Consider the following 14,532-nt stretch of genomic DNA (forward strand, 5'->3'; position numbering starts at 1 on the left):
CATGTATTTTCTGAAGACAGGAAGAAGCTTCCCTTGCCTACAGACTTCCATTCTTTTTAACACAAGCATCGTCAGTCAAATGCTGTACCATGGATGTCTGCATGTGCAGCTGCTTTTACCTTCAACCTGGATGAGAATTGCAGCAGATAAGGCTTTTTTTTTTGTGTGTGTGTATATATACATATATATATATATATATATATATATATATATATATATATATATATAGTGTGTGTATATGTGTGTGTGTATATATGTGTGTGTGTATATATGTGTGTGTATGTATATATGTTAATGTATGTATATATATGTATGTATATGTATATATATTTGGAGGCAGTTCTGTAACTTTATTTGACATTCAGCAGTTAGTTCTCATCCATGTTGACCGTCTGTAGATATCTGAATGTGGTAACAGGCCTGTAAGTTACCAGTGTGTAGAGCTTGTTTGGTGAATCCTCATCCTCATTATGCTTCCTGGACAAATGTACTCGGATGCGGTGCGGAACATTCCTTATTCCCTTGGCCCAGATGGCTTTATTGAGCCTGGTGTCTATGCACACATCTGGAGTCCCCTATCTCCTTCATGGCAAATTTCCGAATTTCTTTGAGTGCCCGAGGAGGAGCATGCTTCTTGAAGCCCACTCCATGGATGCGCTTGTGAATGTTGATAGTGTATTCTCAGGCCACCACCTCGTTGATGGCAGAACGGCCCTTCTTCTCGCCACCCTTTTCAGGAGCCATTCTGCCAGGCCCAAGTTGGAAAGCTCTATATTTTAATTATTTAAATATTTTACTTTTTATATTTTGCCTCCACTTGTCCTGATGAGTTGATGTATTCCCCAGTACACACAGGAAAACTGAGGAACTACAACCGGGGGCCACATCTGGGTGCTACTGGATTTTTTTCAAGGCCTGAGTAGTTTAGAATGCTCCTATGTGCTAAGTGATCTTATTCTAAAGAGATCAGTGTTTGTGACACAAAGTTACATGAAATTCAACACTTACTGTCTAGGGATCATATTATTGAAATATAGTTATTCTCATTTGATTAGACAATTAATACATCTAAATTACTTGCTACTTGGCAGAAAATGCTTGCTGACCCCTTGCCTAGAGCAATGAGATGAATTGCTCAGTTAAATGGACTGTGTTAAGAAGCAAGCCTGAGACTTACTTTCTTATTATAGAGTGGGTATAACTTACACTCAAAATATAAACCTTTCTATACATATTTATTCTAAACAAGCATCATTTTATACATATATATATATATGTGTGTGTGTGTGTGTGTGTGTGTGTGTGTGTGTGTGTGTGTGTCTGTTAACCAGGGCTCCCAAATCTCATGGAACCTTGACTAAAAATAAGTAAATAAATATTAATAAATAAAAGTAGCCATCTTTTACTATTCTGTATCAAAAAGAACAACTTTCCCTCTGGATTATTGATACACCCTTCTCTCTGTATTTCTCCCATTCTATTCCCACATTAAGAGAATTCAGTTGGGGTAAGAAGAACAGAGAATATGCCTCTGAGAGGAACATGAGAAGGCAGGGATGTATTTCCTCTGTTCATTCCTGCATCTTGTCATGGCCTGAGGATGTGGAAGGGGTGTGTAAGGAACGCAGCCCCACAGATACCATACAGGGTAGATTCTGAGGCCCGAGACATCAGACCCTGCTGAAGTCCCATACACTTGCTTGGCTTGGATGCGGCTTGCAGCAGACCTTATTGGAGCACAGAGCCTGGGAAGAGAAAGGATTGGGGTCATCACAGGACAGAAGGTATATGAGGCCAGGCAGTTGAAGACCCTGGATAACTGGTTGGAGTTCTTGCCTCCCTGGCAGGCCTGAAGCTGAGCATTAATACTCAAAAGCCTTAAAAATTATTGATAAAAAAGGAATCCATAGAGAGTTGACTTTTTTCACCGAAATTCACATGAGCCACACTATTAAAACTCTCCCCTCTTTTCCTCTGGAGCTCCACTGATGAGCCTATTGTTAGCATGGGCCGCCACCCCGCCCAGTGGTGAGTGCTGAACCCATGTGATTTTCCTACTGTGAAAACAGAAGAAAGATTGAATTTCTTTCAAAAGACATTCTTTTGAGGGTAGACTCTCCGACACTTAGTGACCCTGAATTACCGGTATTGTAAGAACAAGTCATACCCAAAGTCTCGTTTCTGCCGTGGCGGGCCATTATGCTAACCAAGATCTGCATCATTGACTTGGGACGGAAGAAAGCAAAAGTTGATGAATTCCCACTTTGTGGCCACATGGTGTCAGAGGAATATGAACAGTTCTCTTCTGAAGCACAGAGGCTGCCCCTGCTGGTCCCAACAAATACCTGGTAAGGAGTTGTGGCAAGGATGACTTTCATACCCGAGTGAGGCTCCACCCTTTCCACGTCATCGGTATCAAGATGTTGTCTTGTGCTGGGGCTGACAGGCTCCTGAGAGGTATGTGCGGTGCCTTCAGGAAACGCCAGGGCACAGTGGTCAGGGTTCACGTTGACCAGGTCATCATGTCCATCTGCACCAAGCAGCAGAATAAGGAACACGTGACTGAGTCTCTGCACAGAGCTGAGTTCAAGTCCCTGACCACCAGATGATCCACATCTCAGAGAAGTGGGGGTTCACCAAGTTTAAAGCAGATGATTTGAAGACTTGGTTGCTGAGAAGCGGCTCATTCCTGATGGTCGTGGTGTCAAATCTATCCTCCATTGTGATTCCCTGGACAAGTGGAGAGCCCTGCATTCCTGAAGACTTCCACAGTGCTCTCCTATATCCTACTAAATCATTTTCAGTAATAATCCACTCTGAAAAAAAAAGACTCTCCCATTCAAAATGCAACTTGAAAAGACACCTCATATTTACCTAAACAGGCTTGTAGAATCCATCCTTCCAGAGTTCTGCTCCAAGGGAGGGAGCAGAACCATGAAACCTGGTAAGAGATCATGTTTTATTTCACAAATCCATCATATTGGTGGGTGATGACCTTAGCCCAGGATTCTTACTTTGAGCACTGGAGTTCGAGAATGTCCATCACCTCTTAGCTTGCTTTGGTTTCCACCTTCCTGTTTAACTGCCTAAACATAGCCAACTGAGTTAGTTGTAATAACAAAACTTCATTAAATGCTTAAGAGCAACTAAGATAGAGTGGAAAAAGTTACACAGTTGGTACAAATTATTTATAGGGCCACTCTCAGATCTGACATTCTTGCTTTCTTATTCTCAAGTAGAAAACACTTTCAAAGAAATATTCAAACTAATGTTTGGCCAGATATGTGGGTATCACGGCCTAGTCAGGTTAAGATGGCTTAATATAAAATTAACTACTACAAAATATAGAATGATTTAAATTCATCCATAAATCTAATGTTACCTTGATATCTAAAGCAGGTAAAGAAGCTGGGCATAATGTGAAAATGTGTTGCCTCAGGACTTTGGAGTCTGACACCAAAGATCTGGAGTTAGTGGCCAGGCTGGGCAATGTAGCAAGTTCAAGGCCAACTTGAACTTCATAATGAGATCCTTTCCCAACCCTCCCACACCACACACACAAAAAAAATCAATCAACACAATACATCATACTAACAAACTAAAGATGAAAACTCAAATAGCCTATCAGGTGATGCTAAAAAATGGCAAAATTCTTAATCTGTCCACAATTAAAAATGAATTTAAGTCAACCCTAACTTACTTTCTTATTAGGAACTTATTCTCAGGCTGGGGTGTCGTTCAGTAATGGAGGGAGCACTTGCCTGGTATTTGTAAAACCTCTGCTTGATCCCCAGAACTCCCAAAAGTAGAAAGAATTTACTTAACGGAACTTACTTGCAACACATTTAATGACAACAGATGAAGTGTTTTCTCACTGTGATCAGGAACAAAGTAAGGCTGTCCAGTTTCAACAATTGTCTTCTGCAAAGTGCTGAAAGTCACAGACAGAGCCATGAGGCAACCAGAGGAAGTCAAAGCATAAAAGATTAGAAAGGAAGAGACAAACACTCCCAATCTGATAGTTTGCCAAAAAGCTTCCTAGGAGTGCCAAGTGAATTCAACAAGTTCTCAGAATCTAAGATAAAATAAAATAAAATAAACCCTGAATTGCATATGGCAGCAATGAGTCTGTAATAAGGAAAAGGTGTAGTACCATTCGTCGTTACAGTCCCATCTTTAATCAAACACTCGGGTATAAATCTAACTCAACATATGCAGAACCTGCATACTGAAAGTCTGAGACTACAAAGAAAGGAAAAGAAATGAGAGAGAGAGAGAGAGAGAGAGAGAGAGAGAGAGAGAGAGAGGGAGAGAGAGACAGACTTTGTTAGACAAGGTCAGAAAATTCAACACAAAGAAGTTATCAATTCTCCCAAACTAATAATGGGCTTATCATTATTATGATCAAATTCTAGCAAAAATGTTTAATATACATTTCAATCACCACCGTAAATTGCTGTGTAAAGGCCAAGCACCTGGAATACATGGTAACTTGGAAACATTTTGAATAATGACCTTTCCAAAATAAATGGTAAGCATCAAATGACAGAGTCTCAAAATGTAAGACCAAAATAAATGCTCGGTAACCTTCCCATAGCCATTCATATTCTATTCCATGAAAAAAAAGATACAAAATGAAATTCTTGAATGAAGAGAAAAGATAAAATGCCATATCTATAGAGAACAAAGACACAAATTACAATGTATTTCTCATTGGAAACAATTCAAGGGAAAGAGTAAAAGGAAATGCTTACAACGTTGGATTAAAAGAAACCACCAACCTAGAATTCTCTATCAGCAAAGCCAGTTTTCCAAAGTGAATGAGAGATAACCACTTGTAAGCTGAACCACATGGTAGTTGTTGGGTGCAGTGCTACAACTTAGAAGGCGCAGACAGGAGAGTGAAGAGTTCAAAGCCTGCCTTGGCTACATAGTGACTTCAAGGCCAGTCTTGGCTACATAGTGACTCCAAGGTCAGTCTTGAAATCCTATCTCAAGGGAAAGAAATACCTTTTTGTTGCCAGAAAAGCAGAACTACAGAACTAGGTTGGACTAGTGATTGTGGAGTATAAGAGATCCAGAAGACGCAGGATGTGCATATGAACAGCACAAAACTCTTTGTGATGGAAGCCTTCTGCATCCTGACAGTACCCTGGCTGTGGTTTTATACTTCACCTTTCCAATCTGTTGCAATTGGAGAAAATGGGCACCTCTCTTACCGCTACAATATTGAAATATGATGGTACACCTTGGAACTAAACGTGAATCTACCTAAATCTATCTAAAATATGAACTCAATCAAAAAAGAACTCAACTTCTTCCATCGGCATTCTCTTCCTCCCTCTTCCTTCTTTCCACCTCTTCCTCTTTCCCTCCCCCTCATCTTCCTCCTTCCCCTCCTCTTCCTCCTCCTTCACCCTGCCTTGCTTTTTCACCTCCTCTTCTCTCCCTCCCTTACCTCCTTCCAACCACAGACAACTATTCCTTCCCACCCTTATCCTGCAGTTGTTGTGTTAATGAGTCAGACAGAAGGTAAGTAGATTGCACCCTTTCAGCAATGGGTATCAGGTATCCCTTCCTATGCCCTTTTCACATTGGCCTACTGCTCCAAGCATGTGTTATCCTACCTGGTACTGAACCGGGACCAAATACGATGATGCTTTTCTTCAATAGCTCCAGCAGAGAATCTAAATCTTGCCCTTGTTCTCACACAACTTTCTGGCACCAATAAGTATCTCTAACACTTTCTCTAGGACGTAATCTCTCCTTCTCGCCTTGTCAGTACCTGTGTAGCTCAGTGACTTGCTTCGTTTCATCAGTGGCTTGTTCTAGAGGCTTAGAGAACCTACATTACTTTCCACACGTTCATGTGCTTGTGAAACTAAGGATGGTCTCTCTGACTTTTTGCTGTTTGGATCTACTGGGCCTCTCCACTATATCTGCAGACTTCCAAGTCAGCATGGCTGGGAAAAGAGGTCATTCCCCTGAGGACTTCTGCCCTGTTCTCCAACCCTCCCTTATGTCTATTTTCCAAAGGGCTTCTACAAGGATGTTCCCAGCTGACCTGCAAGTTTTAAACTTCAGATCCTGTTTACACTATCTGGGTAATTCTGGTTCCACAGCAGCTACTCTTCTCTCAGAACAATTCACAACTCTTATACTTAAGTTATCCTGTTAAAGGGGCATCCCTTGGGATGAACAAAATGAAGAAAAAGATCTAAAAAGCCTGAAAAGAAGGACAAACTTCTGACACTAGCACAGGAGGGAAGATCTGACCCTTCTATGAAGTTCCCTGTGTTTTATGAAGGACTAACAAGGAGATGCTTCAGTAATACCCTTCCTCCCTCACACAGGGCTTCTCCTGCCCACACTGCCTACAACTTGCCTTCCACCTTAGCACAAATCTGCTTGTCCCTGAGATGCAAGAAATCCTTTGAAGCTGACGTGATGACCTATACCTGTAACTCCAAGAAAACCCAGACTTCCTCTAGGTACCAAGACAAACAAGTAAAAAAGGGGAAAAAACTTTTTAAAACAATAGGCACAGGGCTAGAGAGATGGCTCAGCGGTTAAGAGCACTAACTGCTCTTCCACAGGTCCTGAGTTCAAGTCCCAGCAACCACATGGTGGCTCACAACCATCTGTGATGGGATCCGATGCCCTCTTCTGGTGTGTCTGAAGACAGCTACAGTGTACTCATATACATAAATTAAATAAATAAATCTTTTTTAAAAAAAATAGGCACAACATAAGTTATAGGAAACACTGCTCACAACAATCGCCAGGCGGCAATGACATCATTATTGATAGTTTCTAGATTTCTTTTGCTGTGCTATGAGATTGGAGATTGAGCCCAGGTACTTGAGTTTGGGCTTGCCGGGCAAGCACTCTAGCTGTTCAGTGCACTTAAAAACACCCACTAAGGACTGAGAGCATAGCTCAGTGGTAGAATGCTGGCCTGGCACGAGCAGGGGTCCTAGGTTGGATCCCCAGAGCTGCTACCATGACAACGGAAACATATCTTTAAAGGTGTGTATTTCACAGTGATATCCACTACTGAACCCTGAATGTTATGATACTGACTTGCCCAGCAAGAAGCCTAATGGTACGCACTAGTGCCATAGTGTCACGGCAGTAAAGGGGGCTGACTAACTCCTTTCGAATTGGGAAACCAGTCAAAGCCCACAGGGCCTAGGGGGAACCTGGAATCTACTGGAGTTTTGGTAAGGGGGGGGGGGTTGTTCAGTTGGTTGACTGGGTGGTTTGGTTTTGGGTTGTTGGGTTTTTTGTTTTGTTCTGTTTTTGCTGAGTGGTCAGGTTGTCAGGCTACTTTATCAAGCATTTATGGTTGTACTTGCAGGCTGGTACGGTCCTCCATCTTACGCAGAGAACCTGATCTATGCAGTGGACAGAAGTCAGTGCAGACTCATAACTGATCAGTGGACCGAGGATAACTGATCGCTACTCAGTCCTAAATGAGACATTTACATCATAGCCACCAAAAGCCACAGAGAACAACATAGAAAAAAAGAAAGAGTGTAAGAGGCGGCAGCTGGAGAGGCGTCCCGGTGGGGTCACCTCCCCAGGATCAGGGACATTCCAGCAGGCTGCAGGGACTGGACTCTGTTACCAACAATAACCAAAATGACCGAACGGGAAGGTGGGAGGCATGGCTGCCTTTGAGAGCTAAGTGGGTATGATCAACATTGTGTGTGTGTGTGTGTGTGTGTGTGTGTGTGTGTGTGTGTGTGTGCGCGCGCGCGCGCGTGTGTGGTATGTGGTGTGTGTGCATGTGCGAATGTGCACGCACATGTATGCACATGCATGTGTGTGTATGTGTGAATTGTCAAAGTTTAAATCAAAGATACTCTTTAAGAAATACTTATTCATGAGTGTTTTCACGTTTCTTAAAGGAAAAAGGAGGAGGAGGAAGAGAAGGAAGAGGAGGAGGAAGAGGAAGAGGAGGAGGAGGAAAAGGAGGAGGAGGAAGAGGAAGAGGAGGAAGAAAGGGAGGGGAGGGAGGGAAGAGGAAGAGGAGGAGGAAAAGGAGGAAGAAGAAGAGGAGGAGGAAAAGGAGGAGGAGGAAAAGGAGGAAGAGGAGGAGGAGGAAGAGGAGGAGGAAGAAGAGGAGGAGGAGGAGGAAACATTCAAGAAGCAGAAAAATAAATTCCAATAGAAACCCTGAGGGGCAGGTGCCATTTCTAGTCCTTTATCTCACTTTTATCTGCACAACAAATCTTTCCGTTTTCCCCAAACCGTGCTGCCTTCTAACTTCCTAATACCACTCACTGCCCAGGATTCCTTGCGGCTCCTTTGTAATGCCCCCTAGGATAAACACAAAGGTCCTTTTCAGAAACATGGGTCATATACTTGTTTGGTTCTGGCCACCTGCTTACTCAGTCACCCCACATCCTGGTGCACAGGGTACTATAGATAATTAACGTTGCGAGTTCCCTATAAAAATCGAAGCCAAGGTACCCTTGGTCAAACATTTTCCAACACAAGAAAATCCTTTGTGCGAACAGGAAACTGATTTGCAGACTTACTGGTAACTAGACAAACAACTCGTAAGCGAATAACGTTTGTCATCTTGGCAGCTCTCTTCATCAAAAGAGGCTTAGCCCGAAGATTAAGACAAATTCTATCTTAAAAATATTGCACTGTAAAACCGTACACCTGCTGGAGTTCAAAGCAGTCTGGGTCTGTGACAGGTTCTGCAAGCATTGGGGACATTTTTACACGGTCATAAGCCTGGAAATCTAAGGCAAAGTCCCCCACCCCCCAGTCGAAGTTTTGCTTGAGCTCTCAAAATAACACTGAAAGTTACACTTGTCTACTTCCTGAAGGAAGTTCAGTGAGACTGACAGGGCAGGGCTATGGGATGCTGTGGAAACTGCTACAGTGCTGGGGAGGAAGGGAGCCAGTGACCTCCAAAAAACCAGGAAAACATGACATCTGACAGAATTCTTTTAATTTCTACAATAATGAAGAAAGAGAGAGAGAGACAGACAGACAGACAGACACAGAGACAGAGAGAGAACACAAACACACAGAGACACATGCCACAAACACACAACACAAGCACACAACAGACAGACAGAGAGACAGACAGACACATACACACTGCTCCCTAGCCTAGAGGGTGATTAGACTTTATTATGTTCTGTCAAAGATTTTGAGCTGAAATAAATAAACGGAAATAGATAGGAATTTCTGGAGAAGTAACAAGAGGCTTCCAGCCTTTTGCCCAGACTGATGCTCTCTGGAAATTGGCACCATGAAAGCTGCATTAGCATAACCCAGGTGTTCAGTGGGCGTAGCAGGGAGAGGTCCATTCAGCTCCACGTTAAGCGAATGACTGCTGTTTTTATTACTACCTGCAATTTTCAAATTAATGACCTAATGCTGCACAGGAAGAATAGACCACCTCTTAGAGGGTTGGATTTATTTTTTTAACCCAAAGCAGGAAGTGCTCTGGCTGGGTCTGACCCTCTTCTGAAGCTGCTCTGGGCCCATTGCCAAGACTGGCTCACCAGGCCTCAGCTCTTCTGTTTTTAATCTAGCCCAATCCCTTTCCCTAAGGCTTCCTCTCCTCTTATCTCTCCTGTAATACACCTCTCTGCATGGTAGGTGACACAGGGCACCCTGGGTGCCTTACGTCCTGCTTGAAACAGGATAGCCATCACATCTGTCACCTTTAAGGCATAGAATCGTGTGAAAATTCACAGTCACTAGACTAAGCATTCTTGGTACCCTACAGTGTTCTCTCTCTCTCTCTCTCTCTCTCTCTCTCTCTCTCTCTCTCTCTCTCTCTCTCTCTCTTTTTCTCTCTCTCTCTCTCTCTGTACATATTTATCAGGCTGTTTTGAGATGTACTGTACAGCCCAGGCTGCCTTTAAATTACAAATAATCTTTCTGCCTAAGCCTCCAAGAATTAGGATTGAAAATATGAGGCCACTACATCTACCTTTGTGTTTCTCTTGGATTAAAAACAAAAACAAACAAACAGTCTTTGGGAGCTTGCACTGTACCTATGAATCTTTCAAGTGTAAACAGTTGGGCTATTTGTGGGCTCTGTGCCAGGGAGCTTCCGCCCCCATAGGCGTTCATAGAGCACCAGTGGCAGCCTTCACTTTCCAGCTACCGATAACAAGATAATCGTTCTCCAGGTCAATCTCCTGGCTATGTTTCTTTTGCTGATAGAATTATCTCGTAATCATTCACTTTTCAGAAAAAAACAAAAACAAAACACAAGACAGCTCTGTCTCTAAAAGCTCCATCGTTCAAACCTCTTAGCCAGTTCGCACTAATTTTAACATAGACTGTAAGTCAGCCAAGCCTTTTATCAGTCAAGCCTCACTCCTGACATGTTCCCTTCATCCGACTCCTCTGATTCTGTGTACCTAATGAGTTGTGTTTTATAAGCCCGGCTACAGTCCCCTTAATATAAATCCCCTTGTTGGATTTAAGCAGAAATGGCGTCATACAAGGCTTGTGGAATGCCACCTGTTGGGGTTTTATTTGCTTTTACTGTGGAAGAAACTGTAGCCCAGGAGACTGTCTGGGAAGCACTCTGTGCTTGAAGGTGGTTCTGACTCATTTCCGGACATGGGAGCAGCCATGTTCAAATTCACGACATACTACCCTGTAGCTGTGTGACCTCCGGCCATGGTTTACCTTTCTGCATTTTGTTTTCAGGCTAATTACTGAGCAGACACAGCCTTAACCGGTCTTCCTGGGTTTTCCCTCAGAGCCAGAGGTCATTTCCGCCTAAACTGGAAAAGACAAAGCATTTTCAAGCTGCCGATGCTGTGTTTGGACCCTCCCTTTGTAAGATTTCCTATTTCCTGCTCCAGCTGCTGAAATTAAGGATGCACTGAATGGGACACTCATCTTCCTGCTGGGCTCACGATGCTTTCTATAGAAAAACTTAACAGAGACGAAACAGCAAACGGCTATTGTACCAATGAGTGAGCCCGACTGAGTGAAAACTTGAGAAAATGGAATTTTCTTTTTTAATAGGAGAAGTGTGTCAGGGCCAAAAATGTATCATTCAGCAAAGCACTTTGTAACACAGAGTGAGAGGTTCCTGTCCTAAGTAAGACTATTCTCTCCAACACAACATTTCCCTATCAAAATTGCACAGTGATGAACCCAGAGAAGCATAGCCTTCCAAGTTGAAACAAGGTTAAGTTGTCTTGTCTGGGACACTTATCAGGTGTTTCCTGAATGCCTTGTGTCAACGGCTATTTTAATGCTGGCCCAGAAGTCTTTTGTTGCTAGAGAAAAAAATAGTAGATCAAAATCCCAGATAGAGGGGTGATTTAGAAAGCACTCCAAGTTAAAATCCTGCAATCCAGTAGCTATCTCAGATGGTCATGATGAAGATTAAATTAGATCGTATGCGTGCCCCACACACAGTGCAGTATTTAGCCAGCACTTAGAAAATACTCATCCTTGCTATTTTTGCCAGAGCATAAAACCAGTTTGAAATTTACAGAGTCTATAAGTCAGCTAAAAATATGCATCGATGCTTACAAATACGCACCGGTGGCAAGTGTCATTCTGTAGCAATTACCTTGGTAGGGATGGTAGGAGCAAGGGAAGAGTCAGAGATGGAATGTCTATGATTTTCTGAGGTAATGTCCTCCAGTAAAAGCCTGTGAGGAAGGGAGGGGATAGAGGAAGACTGGGAAAGAAGTCAAAGTTGTGGTCTCAGACAAATATACTAAGTCTCCCTTCTTTGCTTTGACCTACAGCAGAGCAGTCGTTCTCAACCTGTGGGTCTTGACCCCTTTGTGGGTGGACTGATCCTTTCCTAGGGGTCACCTAAGACCATTGGGAAACACTGATATTCATGTTACAGTTCTTAAAGGTAGCAAAATCATAATTATGAAGTAGCGGTGAATGTAGTTTTATGGCTGGGGGTCGCCTCAACAAGCAGAAAGGTTTAAAGGGGTGCAGCGTCACACAGGTTCAGAACATCTGGTTTAGAGGGAGAGTCGCCCTTAAATAATAGCAAGTAGCTGCTGGCTTCTGAATCAGGAGTAGCAGCCATTTTTTTCGCCTTTATCCATACTAATTTGCTACAGGCTGCACCTCCTCCTGTGAACATGAACTGCAGGGTTAAAACCTCTAGAACAGGACAGTCCACCTTGAGCTAAGGCAATAACCACCCCCCCACATAATCATTTCAAGATTCTGTAACAGAGTAGGTGGACCATGTAACTTATACAACTTATACAACCTTATTATCAATCAGGATGGTGGAATTCTAGGCCAGCAAGGGTGGTGATGAAGACGCATTGCCTGACTTCGAGATGGATTTCTTTTCACTGTGTCTCCATCAGCTGAACAAGAATTTGTATTTTAAAAATCAAACAAACTTCTAACCCTGCTCTCCTTTTCCTTATAAGGCTACAATCCTGTTGGCTTATAGCCTAACCTTTCTTACTTCATCTAACCTAAGTCACCCCCTAAAGGCCCTATATCCAGATGCAGCCATGCATGTGATGAGAGTTCCTATGTATGAATTTGGAGAGACTTGGTGTTGTCCAAACCCTGAGGTGTCTGTGACCTATCAACAGCCAATACTCACAGCCACTGAGGCACAAGCCGGGATGCCAAGCATGCTAGAGTGTTGCAAAGGCGATATCCAGGGCGTTCTTCTTTGTATCTGTCAGTCTTCCAGTTTGACTTTGCAAACTCTTCCTCCATCTTTTGTATCTGGACTGGCTTCATGAACTATTTTGACCACACAATATGTTGGAAATAGCAATTCCTATCTCAGTGTTAAGGAGGCCTGAGGACTTTCCATGAATTGTTTTAGAAACTGGGTACCATCACATGGATATGCCTGGGTTAGTCTATGGGGCAGTGACAGACATTGCCTCAGGTACCAGCCGACCACCAGACACACTGAACAGAGTAACCGACTTCTCAAACTGAGCTCAGACATCAGTGAGTCCAATTGAGCTTGGTAAAGCCTGACCCGACGATGTCAGTCCGGTAGAGTCGGGAGCAAGAGCTTAAAGTAGAACAAGAGCTCGTTAAACAGAACAGAGCGTGGAGTCATCCAATAAAGGGAGCCTACAAAAATAGGGGGAAGTCTAGGGTTTAAGAACTAGTTCTTCTCCAGTTTTTAATTTGTATGACTTGGCAAATAGCCTTCCTGAAGCACGTTCCTCGTGAGCCAAATGAAGATTATGTTCTAAGCCATAAAGGAAACTGCCAAGGTGCTTAAGTGAAAATCAGTGGGAAAGTCCAAGGATATTAAAAAGAAAATAAATAAATATGCAAACTTTAGGGGACTTAATCTGCACAGCAGGAGTCCTAGTCTAAAAGTCCCAAGGTTCCCAAGTTAAATCTCTATGGGTTTAAGAAATAGATTCAACCTTGAAGTCTTGTGGTTCAGTTTTTTAAGGGGTAAAATAACAGTGGCCCCCAAGTTTTCAGTCCTATTTTAAGAGATCTAACATGAGTATTAGTCAGACTCAGTAATCGTGAGGCAAGAAACAGTGCTCTGTGCAACAGCTTGGATGAGGCATGATGCTGGTTCTACATTCTTCAAGAGAAAACAGGAGGAGTAGAAGTAGGAGTAGGCATAGGTGAAAGAGGAGGAAGAGGAGAGGGAGGAGGAGGGGGAAGAGGGAGAAGGGGGGAGGAGGAGGAGGAGGAGGGAGAGGAGGAGGAGGAGGAGGAAGAGGAGGAGGAGGAGGAAAGACCTGGTAAGTTAGTAAGTCCTAAGGATTTGGGGTCACACTGGGAAGTTGAATTTATGTTCTGGGGACCTTTGAAATATCAGAAAACCTTACAGAATATAAATGAATAAATCTTGGCAAAGTGGTACATTTGAAACTAACGTCACTGGTCGAATGTTTAGCCTCTCGACGATATGTCGTAGTTCAAAGACAAATTGAGAGTAAAACCTAGGAGAGCTAGGGAAATCACAGATAATACCAGAGCAATGGAAGGTCAAACAGACTTTGCTTTCCCAATTGCCCCAGAATAATCCAAACAGCCAGCGGAAGCAGTGGGAACCAGGGGAAGGAGCAGGAAGAAGATGGCTGGTGAGGTGATTAATGGGAGGATGTCAAAACATTTACATCAGTGCCCACCCACGGCTCTGCTGTCACAAAGGGCGTGGTTAGTTCTTATAGCTACAGACTCCTGGTTGGTCTCCAGATTGAAGGCATGGGGAGAGCTCTCTTAAGTGGGAGTTGGTGAATGGGAAAATGAATAGCTGAAGCTGAGAAAACAGAGCATGCTCTGAGCAGCTTGCTGACACTGAGGACCAGGATTCTTGGCACTGGCTCTCCCCCGCTCACTCCCCACACATGCTCTGGAGCCAACTCTTCTGTAATGAGAATCTGTTAGGATACTGCAAGAGCACTGATGTTCACTTGACTAGGATCTGAGTCCGTAGCTAGGAACAGACAAGCAGAACTGTAACACTGAGAAAAACCAACCACAAGGAAGTAACTGAATGAGAGCAACAATGAGGTTCTCAACTCAGTAAATAGAATTCCCCCA

At 43.2% G+C, this 14,532-nt stretch overlaps 2 pseudogenes; one reads left to right on the forward strand and one right to left on the reverse strand.

Annotated features, from left to right (window-relative positions):
* Positions 1–261: 261 nt before the first annotated feature.
* Rpl31-ps8 (ribosomal protein L31, pseudogene 8) lies at positions 262–1,280 on the reverse strand (annotated as a pseudogene).
* A 749-nt stretch (positions 1,281–2,029) lies between these two features.
* Positions 2,030–2,878, forward strand: Rpl10-ps8 (ribosomal protein L10, pseudogene 8; annotated as a pseudogene).
* The last annotated feature ends 11,654 nt before the right edge of the window (positions 2,879–14,532 follow it).

This window comes from Rattus norvegicus, chromosome 18 (genome assembly GCF_036323735.1).
Source record: "Rattus norvegicus strain BN/NHsdMcwi chromosome 18, GRCr8, whole genome shotgun sequence".
In the NCBI taxonomy this organism is placed as follows: domain Eukaryota; kingdom Metazoa; phylum Chordata; class Mammalia; order Rodentia; family Muridae; genus Rattus; species Rattus norvegicus.